This window comes from Macaca nemestrina, chromosome 17 (genome assembly GCF_043159975.1).
Source record: "Macaca nemestrina isolate mMacNem1 chromosome 17, mMacNem.hap1, whole genome shotgun sequence".
Taxonomy (NCBI): domain Eukaryota; kingdom Metazoa; phylum Chordata; class Mammalia; order Primates; family Cercopithecidae; genus Macaca; species Macaca nemestrina.
The window spans coordinates 2,377,805-2,391,028 of NC_092141.1; the positions used below are offsets into that span (position 1 = coordinate 2,377,805).

Consider the following 13,224-nt stretch of genomic DNA (forward strand, 5'->3'; position numbering starts at 1 on the left):
AAAAAAAAGCCAGGTATAATGAGTTCCAAACATTTTTTTTTTTTTTTTGAGACAGACTCTCATTCTGTCACCTTCTGTCACCCAGGCTAGAGTGCAGTGGCACAATCACGACTCACTACAACCTCTACCTCCCAGGTTCAAGCAATCCCCCTGCCTCAGCCTCCTGAGTAGCTGGGACCACAGATATGCATCACCATGCCCAATTTTTGTATTTTTGGTAGAGATGGGGTTTCACCAAGTTAACCAGGCTGGTTTTGACCTCCTGAGCTCAAGCGATCTACTGGCCTCAGCTTCCCAAAGTGCTGGGATTACAGGTGTGAGCCACTGTGCCCAGCCTTTTATTTATTTATTTTTTAAGATACAGAGTCTTGCTCTGTCACCCAGGCTGGAGTGCAGTGGTATGATCAAGACTTACTGCAGCCTCCACCTCCCAGCCTCCCAGGCTCAAGTGATCCTCCCCACCACTTCAGCCTCCTGAGTAGTGGAGAGTTAGCACTACAGGCGCGTGCCACCATACCCGGCCAATTTTTTTTTTATTTTTTGTAGAGATAGGGCCTCACTATTTGCCCAGGTTGGACTCGAACTCCTGGGCTCAAGTGATCTACCTGCCTCGGCCTCACAAAGTGCTCAGATAACAGGTATGAGCCACTATGCTGGGCCTAAGGCCCAATTTCTAAATGAATATTCTTATTTACTTACCAATTCCTGAAAATTATAACATGCACTAGAGTTACAAAGAATACAGCAAACATCCCTCCTCTCCAGCTGGGTCTTCAACGAAGCTGGCCTGGGAACAGGTTCTGACTCCACGAGAACACAAAATTCTTACATGGGTCTCTGGGTTACCAGGACCAGTTTCTCTTACACAGCTGCCAAGAGAGCTGTGTGGCATTCTTATCAAATGAAAGCAAACAGGTAGATCATCTAAAACCCATGGCCTCAAAACAATCATTCCTACTCCATTCTGGAGATCTTCCATTGTTTTCTTCTTTCCTTTCCTGGACCTTTGGGGAACGTCCCTACTAACATCCAGGCTACAGAGCTGAGACACAACACAGAAAGACTTAAGGAGCATCTTCATGAAATCACTGAATTATCTCCTCCCGAGTGTCACAGGAGAGTAGTGGAACTAGGTATGAAGTAACAAACCCATGCACATAAACCCATGAAAGCACATTCTATGTACAATGCCTACCTTAATCAAATGAACAATGACCTTCAAAGTATTCAATCTGGAAGGCTAGAAGCTCATTTCTTAAAACCTAGCATTGAGGCCAGGTGTGGTGGCTGATGCCTGTAATCTCAATAGTTTGGGAGACTGAGGCAGGTGGATCACCTGAGGTCAGGAGTTCAAGACCAGCCTGGCCAACATGGCGAAATCCCATCTCTACTAAAAAAAATACAAAAATTAGCCGGGCGTGGTGGCGCATGCCTGTAGTCCCAGCTACTTGGGAGGCTGAGGCGGGAGAATCGCTTGAACCCAGGAGGCCAAGGTTGCAGTGAGCCTGGATTGCGCCACTGCACTCCAGCCTGGGTGACAGAGCGGGACTCCATCTGAAAACAAAACGAAAAAAAAACCCCAAAAAACAAAAACAAAACTAGCATTGATTTGTTTAATCAGAAGGACGTTAAAATGTGCTTCTATTCTGTCTATCCTTCCAGTTTCCCACTAAAATGACTAAAAACAAATAAATAAATAAAAATGAAGAAAGCATGCATCAGTACTAGGCAACCCCATTCCAGAAACTTTGGGAAACTGTCTGCAAGACAAACAGCGGGTGGGACTGGAGTGAGAAAATGGACAACTGATGTTCAACCCTTTTCAGGCTGAGTGAGAATACAGACAAGACCTCAGTGGCAGCACCACACTCATACCCTTATCTTGGGGCAACTAAGACAAGAACCAAGGTGGGTTGTGATGCAGTTGGAAGGGCACCAGGGACTGGGTGCGGTGGCTCATACCTGTAATCCCAGCACTTTGGGGGGGCCACGGTGGGCGGATCACCTGAGGTCAGGAGTTTGACACCAGCCTGGCCAACGTGGTGAAACCCTGTCTCTACTAAAAATACAAAAAATCAGTCGGGCGTGGTGGCAGGCGCCTGTAATCCCAGCTACTCAGGAGGCTGAGGCACAAGAATCTCTTCAATCCAGGAGGCGGAGGTTGTGGTGAGCCGAAATCATGCCACTGCACTCCAGCCTGGGCAAAAATAAAATAAAACAAACAAACAAACAAATAAAAAGAAGGGCACAACTGGATCCTACCAGGGTTGATGAGAAACACAGCAGGTATTGGAAGAAACTTTGTGGCTGCTAACTGATAGCTGGTGTGAGTGGCCAGATGAGGCAGAAGAAGACACAGCTGAGAAGGATGGCTTCTAATAAAGGCAAAAAACTCGAAATAAGAACATTAGGTTGAGAAACCTGGTCTACTCTAGCAAACAGAGTGTTTAACACTGGCAGTATAAATCAAATGTTCCTCTTTTCCCTTTGTCTGCACCTGAAAATCTTAAGAGGCCCATCTAAACTGTCAATATGAACAAGTATAGACTGGCCCTAACAAGGATGAACAAAAAAATCACCTCACATATAAAAAAGTATTGCAGTTCAACAGGATACCAATCTAAGGACTTGGTACACATCTTTCTAGAAGAGTCAATGTGAAAACAGGCACAAACTTTGGAAACTTTCAAACTAATACTTAAAAATTTAATAGTAATGGCACAAGGAAAGATAAATAGACCTTTGGGGCAGAAGATACAGTCTAGAAATAGACTCAGACACACACAATCATCTGACTTATGATGTGACATCACTGCAGTTCAGTGGGGAAAACTGATCTTTCAATAAAATGAACCACAGACCTAAATGTAAAAGGTGAAATAATACAGTTTCTCGATCAAAATATAGGAGAATATCTTCCTTCCAATATGTTGTCTTGGAATAGGCAAACATTTCTCTTTTTTGGGTGGGGAGGTGGGAGGACAGGTTCTTGCTCTATCCCCAAGGCTGGAGTGCAGTGGCATGATCATAGTTCACTGTAGCCTCGAACTCCTGGGTCCATGCAATCCTCCTGCTTTAGTAGCTAGATGTGCACCACTACGCCAGACTAATTATTTATTTATTTAATTTTAGAGACAGGGTCTTGCTATATTGCCCAGATTGGTCTTGAACTCATGGACAGAAGCAATCCTCCCACCCTGGCCTCCCAAAGTGCTAAGATTACAGGTGTGCCAAGATTACTGTGCCTGGCTGCATTTCTTAAATAAGACACAAAAAGCACTAACTTTTAATAAAAATATATCTATTTATTATTTCATTTATTTATTTTTGAGACACAATCCTGCTGTGTTGCCCAGGCTAGAGTGCAGTGGCATGATCTTGGCTCACTGCAGCCTCAACTGCCTCGGCCCAAGCAGTCTTCCCACTTTAGCCTCTTGAGTAGTTGGTACATATGGGCATGCACCACCATGCCCAGCTATTTTTTTTTTTTTTTAAATTTTTCTGTAGAGGCAGGGTCTTGCTATGTTGCCCAGGCTGGTACTGCACTCCTGGCCTCAAGGGATCCACCCACCTTGGCCTTCCAAAGTGTTGAGATTACAGGCAGGAGCCACTGTACCCAACCAAGAAAAAACTGTAAATATGACTTAACTACACTAAGATTTGTGTTCATAAAAAGATACTGTTAATACCGAAAGGTGGCTGGGCATGGTGGCTCACGCCTGTAATCTCAGCATTTTGGGAGGCTGAGGTGGGTGGGGTCAGGAGTTCCAGGTCAGGAGTTCCTTGAGGTCAGGAGTTCGAGACCAGCCTGGCCAACATGGTGAAATCCCATCTCTACTAAAAATACAAAAATTAGGTGGGCGTGGTGGCAGGTGCATGTAATCCCAGGTACTCAGGAGGCTGAGGAAGGAGAATCACTTGAAGCCAGCAGGTAGAGGTTGCAGTGAGCTGAGATCGCGCCACTGTACTACAGTCTGGGCGACAGAGCGAGACTCTGCCTCAAAAAAAAAAAAAAAAAAAAAAAAAAAAGAACCCTGAAAAGATGAACCACAGACTGAGAGAAGATATTTTCAATACTTCTATCCAACATAGGACTTATATTCAGAATACTGGAAACACACACACACACACAACCCCAAAAATCAGTAAGAAAAAAGACAAAGAATCCAAGAAAAAAATGGGTAGGCCGGGCGCGGTGGCTCACGCCTGTAATCCCAGCACTTTGGGAGGCCGAGGCGGGCGGATCACAAGGTCAGGAGATCGAGACCACGGTGAAACCCCGTCTCTACTAAAAATACAAAAAATGAGCCGGGCGCAGTGGCGGGCGCCTGTAGTCCCAGCTACTCGGGAGGCTGGGGCAGGAGAATGGCGTGAACCCAGGAGGCGGAGCTTGCAGTGAGCCAGGATCGCGCCACTGCACTCCAGCTTGGGCGACAGAGCAAGACTCCATCTCAAAAAAAATAAATAAATAAAATAAAATAAAAATGGGTAAAAATCAGGAACAGGCACTCCCCAGAAAAGGGTATTCAAATGGCCAATAGCAGAAGAAAAGGCACTTAATATCATTACTCATCAGCGAAACGCAAATTAAAATCACAATGAGAACAACAACAACAAAAAACAAAACAAAACAAAAAAATCACAATGAAATACTTCTAGACAGCCAACAGTATGGCTTTTAATTTTTTTTTTTTTTTGGAGACAGGGTCTCTCTCTGTCACCCAGTCTGTAGTGCAGTAGCGTGAACACAGCTCACTGCAGCCCTGACCCCCTGGGCTCAAGTGATCCTTTAGCCTCAGCCTCCCCAGTAGCCGGGAACACAGATATACGTGGTCCCAGCAAGGATGCCCGCTCTCACCGTTTCCATTCAACACACTAGTGGAGATCTCAGACACTGTATTAAGGCAAGAAAAAAAAAGCTGAAAGCATAAAAATGGAAAAGAACTGCCTCTGTTTGCAGATGACATGATTGTTTAACACAGAAAATCCCAAAGAATGTGCAAATAACTACTAGAATAAATTCTAATAAAAATGTCTTTAGGACTGAAGGACACATTAATATATAAAAGTTAATTGTATTTTCATATTCTAGCAGCAAAAGATTGGTAAATACAATTTAGAAACAATTACCTTTATAATGGCATAAAAAATAAAATGTATTTAGGAATAAACTTAACAGACGATGTCTAAGACCTGTACAATGAAAAGTATAAAAGACATAGGTAAACGGCTAGCTATACTATGTTCATAAACTACAAAAATGCTGTTAAGATGTCAATTCTCCCAAAACTGACATGTAAATTAAACTTACTCCTATAAGGATTCTAGCGTTTGTCATAAGAATTTTTAAATCAAACAAAAAGAACAGAAAGTGTAAGACACCCCTGCTTATATGCTCATCTGATACCTGAAAAAAGTACCAAAGCAATCCACTAGAGGCAAGAAATGCCTTTTCAATAAATAGTGCTGATATAACTTGATATCCATATGGGGGGAAAAAAGTTTTAGTTTTTATACCACAAACAAAATTAATTTGAAGACCAGGCACACTGGCTCATGTCTGTAATTCCAGCACTTTGGGAGGCCAAGGCACGGGTATCACTTGAGTTCAGGAGTTCAAGACCAGCCTGGGAAACATAGTGAGACCCCATTTCTATAAAAATTAAAAAATTAACCATGTGTGGTGGTGCTTGCTTATAGTTCTAGCTTCTTGGGAGGCTGAGGTGGGAGGATCACTTGAGCCTGGGAGGTTGAAGCTGCAGTGAGTCATCTATGCCACTGCATTCTAGCCTAGGTGACAGACCAAGACCCTGATTCAAAAAACAGAACAACAGGAAGGGGTGCAGTGGCTCACGCCTGCAATCCCAGCTCTTTGGGAGGCTGAGGCAGGCGGATCACTTGAGGTCAGGAGTTGAAGACCAGGCTGGCCAACATGATGAAACCTCGTCTCTACCAAAAATACAAAAATTAGCCGAGCGTGGTGGCATGCACCTGTAGTCCCAGCTACTCAGGAGGCTGAGGCATAAGAATCACTTGAACCCGGGGGGCAGAGGTTGCAGTGAGCTGAGATCGTGCCACTGCCCTCCAGCCTGGGTGGCAGAGTGAGACTCTCAAAAACAAACAAACAAACAAAAATTTAATTTCAAATACATCATAGATCTAAATATAAAAGCTAAATCTACATAGCCTTTTTTTTGTCTTTTAAAATTTTGAGCTACAGTCTTGCTCTGTTGCCCAGGCTGAAGTGCAGTGGTGCAAACATGGCTCACTGCAGCCTTGCCCTGTAAGGTTGCAAGCAGCTGGGACCACAGGTGTAGGCTACCATGTCGGGCTAATTTTTTAATTTTTTGTAGTCATGGGGATCTCACTATGTTGCCCAAACTGGTCTCAAATTCCTGGACTGAAGGGATCCTCCTGCCTTGGCCTGCTAAAGTCTTGGGATTACAGGCGTGGGTCACTGTGCCTGGCTCAATGTAGCTTTTTTTTTTTTTTCCTACATAGAATCTCGTTCTGTTGCCCAGGCTGGATGGAGTGCAGTGGTGTGACCTTGACTCACTGCAACCTCACTCTCCCGGTTCAAGTGATTCTCCTGCCTCAGTGTGCTGAGTAGCTGGGATTACAGGCACCCACCTGGCTATTTTTTTTTTTTTTTTTAAGATGAAGTCTTGCTCTGTCGTCCAGGCTAGAGTGCAGTGGCGCGATCTTGGCTTACTGCAGCCTCCGTCTCCCAGGTTCAAGTGATTCTCCTGCCTCAGCCTCCCGAGTAGCTGGGATTATAGGTGCCCACCACCACGCCAAAAAATTGGCCTGGCTAATTTTTTGTATTTCTAGCAGAGATGGGGTTTCGCCGTGTTAGCTAGGATGGTTTCAATCTCCTGACCTTGTGATCCACCCACCTCGGCCTCCTGAAGTACTGGGATTACAAGCATGAGCCATTGCACCCGGCCCAGAATAATAATAATAATAATAATAATAATTATTATTATTATTATTATCGAGATGGAGTCTTGCTCTGTTGCCGAGGCTGGAGTGCAGTGGTGCAATCTCGGCTCACTGCAACCTCTGCCTCCTGGGTTCAAGTGACTCTTGTGCCTCAGCCTCCTGAGTAGTTGGGACTACAGGCATACACCACCATGCCCAGCTTTTTTTTTTTTTTTTTTTTGAGATGGAGTCTCGCTCTGTCGCCCAGGCTGGAGTGCAGTAGTGCAATCTCCGCTCACTGCAAGCTCCGCCTCCTGGGTTCATGCCATTCTCCTCCCTCAGCCTCCCCAGTAGCTGGGACTACATGCGCCCACCGCCACGACCAGCTAATTTTTTTGTATTTTTAGGAGAGACGGGGTTTCACCGTGTTAGCCAGCATGGTCTCAATCTCCTGACCTCGTGATCCGCCCGCCTTGGCCTCCCAAAGTGCTGGGATTACAGGCATGAGCCACCGTGCCCAGCCATGCCCAGCTAATTTTTTTGTATTTTTAGTAGAGAACGGTTTCACCATATTGGTCAGGTTGGTCTTCAACTCCTGGCCTCAAGCGATCCACCCACCTCGACCTCCCAAAGTGCTCGGATTACAGGCGTGAACCACCAGGCCCAGCCTCAGTATAGAGCTTACAGGAAAACTAAGTAGAAGATCCTTATCACTTGGGATTTTGAGCCCTCATAAAGTAACCAAAAAAGAAAAGCATGACAAATTGATTTCATGAAAATTAAAACCTTCTGTTTATCAAAAGATATTAAGAAAATGAAAAGGCAAGAAACAGACTTTGTGAAAATATTCACAAAACATGTATCTGACAAACTACTTACATCCAGAATACATAAGGAAATCAGTAAGAAAATAACCCAACTAAAGAAGATGGGCAGACGATGTGAAAAGATGCTTCATAGGGAAGATATACAAAATGGTCAGTAAGCATATGAAAAAGTATACAACTTCGGCCGGGCACGGTGGCTCCTGCCTGTAATCCTAGTACTTTGGGCAAGTGAGGCAGGAGGACTGCTTGAGCCCAGAAGCTGGAGACCAGCATAGGCAACATAGCAACATCTTGTCTCTACAAAAAGTTTTTAAAAAATTAGCCCAGTGTGGTGGCACACACCCGTAGTCCCAGCTACCTGAGAGGCTGAGGCAGGAGGATTGCCCGAACCCAGGAGGCCAAGTCTGCAGTGAGTCGTGATTGCGCCACTGCCCTTCGGCTTGGGTGACAGAGCAAGATCCTGTCTGAAAAAACAAAAAGTATACAACTTCATTAGTCACCAGGGAGATACAAATTAAAGCCAAAAATGATGTATCACCAGTCACCACACACCTACCAATGAGGATGTGAAGCAATCTTCATCTTCGGAAAAAGCTGTAGGGCAGGGGGGTATCCAATCTTTGGCTTCCCTGGGCCACAATGGAAGAAGAATTGTCTTGGGCCACACATAAAATATAACAGCACTAACTATAGCTGATGAGCTTAAAAAAAAAAAGGGGGGGGGGGGCAAAAAAAGCTCATAGTGTTTTAAGAAAGTTTACGAATTTGTGGCGGGCTGCATTCAAAGCCATCCTGGGCTGTGTGCAGCCTGTGGGCCACAGGTTGGACAAGCCTGGTCTAGGGGATCTCTAATAAAAAATGCACATCTAATCTCTGACTCAGCAATTCTAATCCTAGGCATTTAGTCAAGTGAAAACACATGTCCAAAAACAGATTTGTGTACAACTATTCACAGCAACTTTATTCATAACAGCTAAAAATTGGAAACAGATTCACTGTCAACCAGATAAACTGTGACATATTCATAAAATGGAATACTACTCAGCAATAAAAAGGAGTGAGCTACTAATATATGTAACAACATAGAGGAATCTCAAAAAGATTAAGCTAAATGAAAAAAGGCTTACTCCAGAGCATGTACTTACTGTGTGATTCCATTTACATGGGGTTCTAAAATAGCCAAATCTAATCTTGGTGGAAAAAATCAGAACAGAGCTTGCCTCTGGGGACAGAGGTGGAGATAAGGGATTATAACATAATTATATGATCATTTATATATATATACACACACGTATATATACACATATGCGTGTGTGTGTGTGTGTGTGTGTGTGTGTGTGTGTGTGTGTGTGTTGGAGGGGGAGAGAGCAAGAGAGAGAGAGAGCAAGAGAGAGAGCCTCTCGCTCTGTCACCCAGGCTGGAGTGCAGTGGCATGATTTTGGGTTCACTACAGCCTTGACCTCCTGGGCTACTAAAGCAGTTCTCCTGAGCAGCTGGGTCAACAGGTGCTTGCCACTACATTCGGCTAATTTTTGTATTTTTTGTAGAGATGCGGTTTCGCCATGTTGCCCAGGCTAGTCTTTTCTTTTCTTTCTTTCTTTTTTTTTTTCTTGAGACAGTCTCACTCTGTTGCCCAGGCTGGAGTGCATGGCGCAATCTCAGCTCATTGCAACCTCTGCCCTCCTGGGTTCAAGCAATTCTCACGCTTCAGTTTCCTGAATAGCTGGAATTTAGGTGCCCGCCACCACATCCAGCTCATCTTTGTATTTTTAGTAGAGATGGGGTTTCACCACGTTGGCCAGGATGGTGTCGAACTCCTGGCTTCAAGCAATCTGCCTGTCTTGGCCTCCCAAAGTGCTAGGATTACAGGCATTAAAAAATATTTAAAAGAAGAAAAAAATGGATGGATAGACGGATGGATGGATGGATGGATGGATGGATGGATGGGGAAGAGAGGGAGAGACATAAACATAACATGATAAGACAAATACAGTAAAACGAGAATGACAGCATCTAGGTACTGGGTATAAGTGAGCTCATTTGAGAATTTTCAACTTTGCTGTATAATAAAATGTTGGAAAATCAATCACATCACTAAAGTATAAAAAGACAGTATTTGGAAGCAGTGGACCTGGTTGGATTAAAAAAAGAAAATCTGCATCAATCCCTGTTGCTGTCACTAAACAGCCGTCTCATTAGCTGTTAAGGAAAACACAGCGTCAGACAGCCGGTTTTGCCATGTAAAAGAAGTCTTCAGCTTGCTGTGTCCTAACACTGGATCTCATATAAATCCCCAAATTCTAAAGGCTAGAAAGGTTTAAAATGTAGACGCAGCTTCAATATCCAGGAGGCAGATCTAAGAACAAGAGATGTAAATCCAGCTCTGGCAGTGGGAAGGGGCGGGGGGCCATGGCGACGCGAAGTTAGAAGCCGCCAGCCACTGAGCCTCTCCAGCCCCAGTAGTTCTGTGTCTGGATGTCGGCCCCATATACTGGCTTAAAACCTCAAGACACTAGAAGATCTCACCAGTGGGAGCAGCCAGAGCAGCTGAAACATGTCCCTGTAAACAATAAATGTTTATCTGGGCAGATAACCTGGCAGATAGCCTTATTCTGATCTTAGGCAACCTGAAACTCCACAATGGGAGGCTGAGCACAGAGGGGCCCCTTCCTCTTTGCCACATGGGTAGGAAGCAGAGATGGAAGGTGGTCCTGGCTCCTACCACACGAGAGGTGGCAGAAAGCCACTCTCTGTAAATGCCAACTTCTTCCCTACTGGATGATGGCCAGATTCCCTTAAAGACAGAGGGTGGGGACAGAGAAGTCAAGTCAACCAACGCTAAACAATGCTACCGCATAAAGCTGGCTGTTACACCATAGCCCTGAAGGTATGAGGAACTCTGGCGTGTTTGGCTGCTGCCACAGGAACCGCACTGGCTAAGGGCTTCCCCAGGCCTGGGTGGGATGCTTGTCACTGACTCCGGCCACACACATAGGCTCAGTCGCCACCTCGGTCAGTGGCAAACAGCTGCTGAGAGGGGAGGAGTAGACCTAGGGGTGCTGTGTGCTGCACAGCCAAATCTTCCACTTTTGGAGACTCCAAACAATATTCCTAAGAGCCATATGGCTTAAACCCCATGGAGGTACCAGGCAAAAGGCCGTATGGGGAAAGAGGCAGCTGGAAGGAAGGAATGGAAGTGTGTTGATGGCACAGAAACTCCTCTGACAATTAACTCTGCAAACAATTTTACTACCAGTTCTGAAACCCCAATTCCTAACTGACAAATGCAATCTTGGCACTGGTTATTCCTCCCACCTATATACTTCTGCCCATACTGTTCTTGGAAGAAGACAGGATAGGGAAGTGAAACCCACAGTATGCCGAAAGGGAAGTTGAGCTCTCATTCATAAGACTACGAAGCTCTCTCACAGGGAAGAGAATGGAGATGGCATGATAAAGGCTCTTTGCTCTGAAATAGCACCGAAGTGAAGCCCGGCAGAGCCAGGGTGTGGATCCTGGACGGAGCGCCGAGGAGGAGTGTGTTTGTGTGTATGTTTGCGCTCATCTGGTTTTTGTTGGGGGAAGGTGACAATTCATTCTTTTGATTTCATTCAAACTTATAGCTGCTTTTATAATCACTTCCTGAAAACACAGTAGGAAGAGAGTGGTATGTGCTCACCCCACCCTCCATTTAACACTGCCCCAGCAATCCAGCTATGTGCTTTCCACTGGGAAGAGGCCAGCTTTTTGCCTTTGGCAGCACTGAAGGCCAGACATTACCAGCACTCCTGTGCACAGCTCAAGGCTCCGCCCAAATCAGACTGCACACACTGAACCCAAGAGGAGTATCGTTCCAGAACAACCACCCAGGAGAGAGAGGAGAGCTGAGGAGGCTGGGTGGGACAGTTGGGACACTTCTAACTTCTGACACCAGGACGCCCAAGTGGTTGGCAGAGGCATTTCGGTAGTGCGGTGACAGATCAACTGTAGTGTGGGAAATCCCAAATGCTATCGTGAAGAAGTTCTCTCTGCACAGAGGGGCGACAACAAGGGTGGGGTACAGGCCACAGGGCAGTAAGGTAGAGAAATCAGCTTTAGCGAACTGGCTAACTACTGGGCTAGTCCAATTCTGAATACACAAGTGATATTCTAGCCTCTTTTCAGGAGAGACTGATGTGGAGTAGTCATGGGAGGCCAGGAAACAAAGTTCCATTTCTGGCCTAAAGTGGATTGGAGGGTTCCTCCGCAGAGAGTCATAACACAGTGTTTATATAAAACCCCACAAACCCACTGCTCCTGGCTGTCCGAGGCCAAAGGCATCTTCTTCCTGGAGAGCTACATCTCTTACCCTCTAGGCTCTAAGACGCCCTCTTTTACTTAGTAAGGTTTCCTGTTTACTCTGAGATCTGCAGATCTCCCCAAGGAGTCTTTAGAGAGAAGCCAGGGAAGGGGGCAGCAGGGAGACTGAACAGTACTAAGGACACAGGTCGTCCGCATCCTACCATTACTTCTCACATGGCAGAAAAACGAATGGACACTGAAAGGGGGTTTCCTGGTTTAACTAATTATTTACAGCGTTTATTCTTTATTTTTTTTTTCTAATGTGCAGGCATCTCTTAGATTGTTGACCCTCAAGGAAAATGCAATTGGGAGCACAACCATGACTGACACCTAAAGGCACTTTTTATTGCTGTTCCCATGAGAACACCATCAGAATGATGACCAAGGTATATACTGCTACAAAATAATCAGCATCTCCATTTGGAGAAGGAATTTCTTTTAAAAACACCCCATTTGGGGCACTATGGTCTCCTCCTCTATGGAAACAGGAAGAGGCAGAAGGAGTTCCATTCCTGCCACAGCAGAGTCTACTTTTTGCTAATTTTTTGGAAAACAAGTTCTCTTTGGCTCTGGAGAAAACCAGACATTTCCAAAGGGAAAATAGAGAAGGAGACAGAGTCTGATGTGGCAAGACTTGTAGCCCTCTTGTATCTCCAAGACAGAGATAACCCGGAGGGACCCAAATCCCTATGTATATTCACCTTCTAACCATGCAATCCATATAATCCAGATTTCCGGAGACACTACAAGGCCTCTGAAGATGTCACCACAATCCTAGGATTTAGGAAGAAAAGAAAATCTGAGGATAATTCTCTTGGGCTGTGCTGGCCAACAGGATGACCATTGGCTACAATATAGCCAAACTTAAATTTAAATTTCCTAAAATTGAATATAATTAAAAATGAAGTTCCAATAAATGGAAAAACATCCTATGTTCATGAATTAGAAGACAATACTGTTACGCTAACAATAGTAACCAAAGCAATCTACAGATTCAATGCAATTCCTATCAAAATCCCAATGGCATTTTCCACAGATACATAAAAACACATCTTAAAATTCATATGGAATCTAGCTGGATGCAATGACCCATGCCAGTAGTCCCAGAACTCTGGGAGGCAAAAGCGGGCAGACT

General features: G+C 44.9%; 1 protein-coding gene across 4 annotated transcripts in view; it reads right to left on the bottom strand.

Moving 5' to 3' along the window:
- The window catches only part of LOC105474287 (SMG6 nonsense mediated mRNA decay factor), a 248,234-nt gene that overhangs the window by 55,041 nt on the left and 179,969 nt on the right, over positions 1-13,224 (bottom strand). The gene's annotated exons all lie outside the window — the stretch shown is intronic.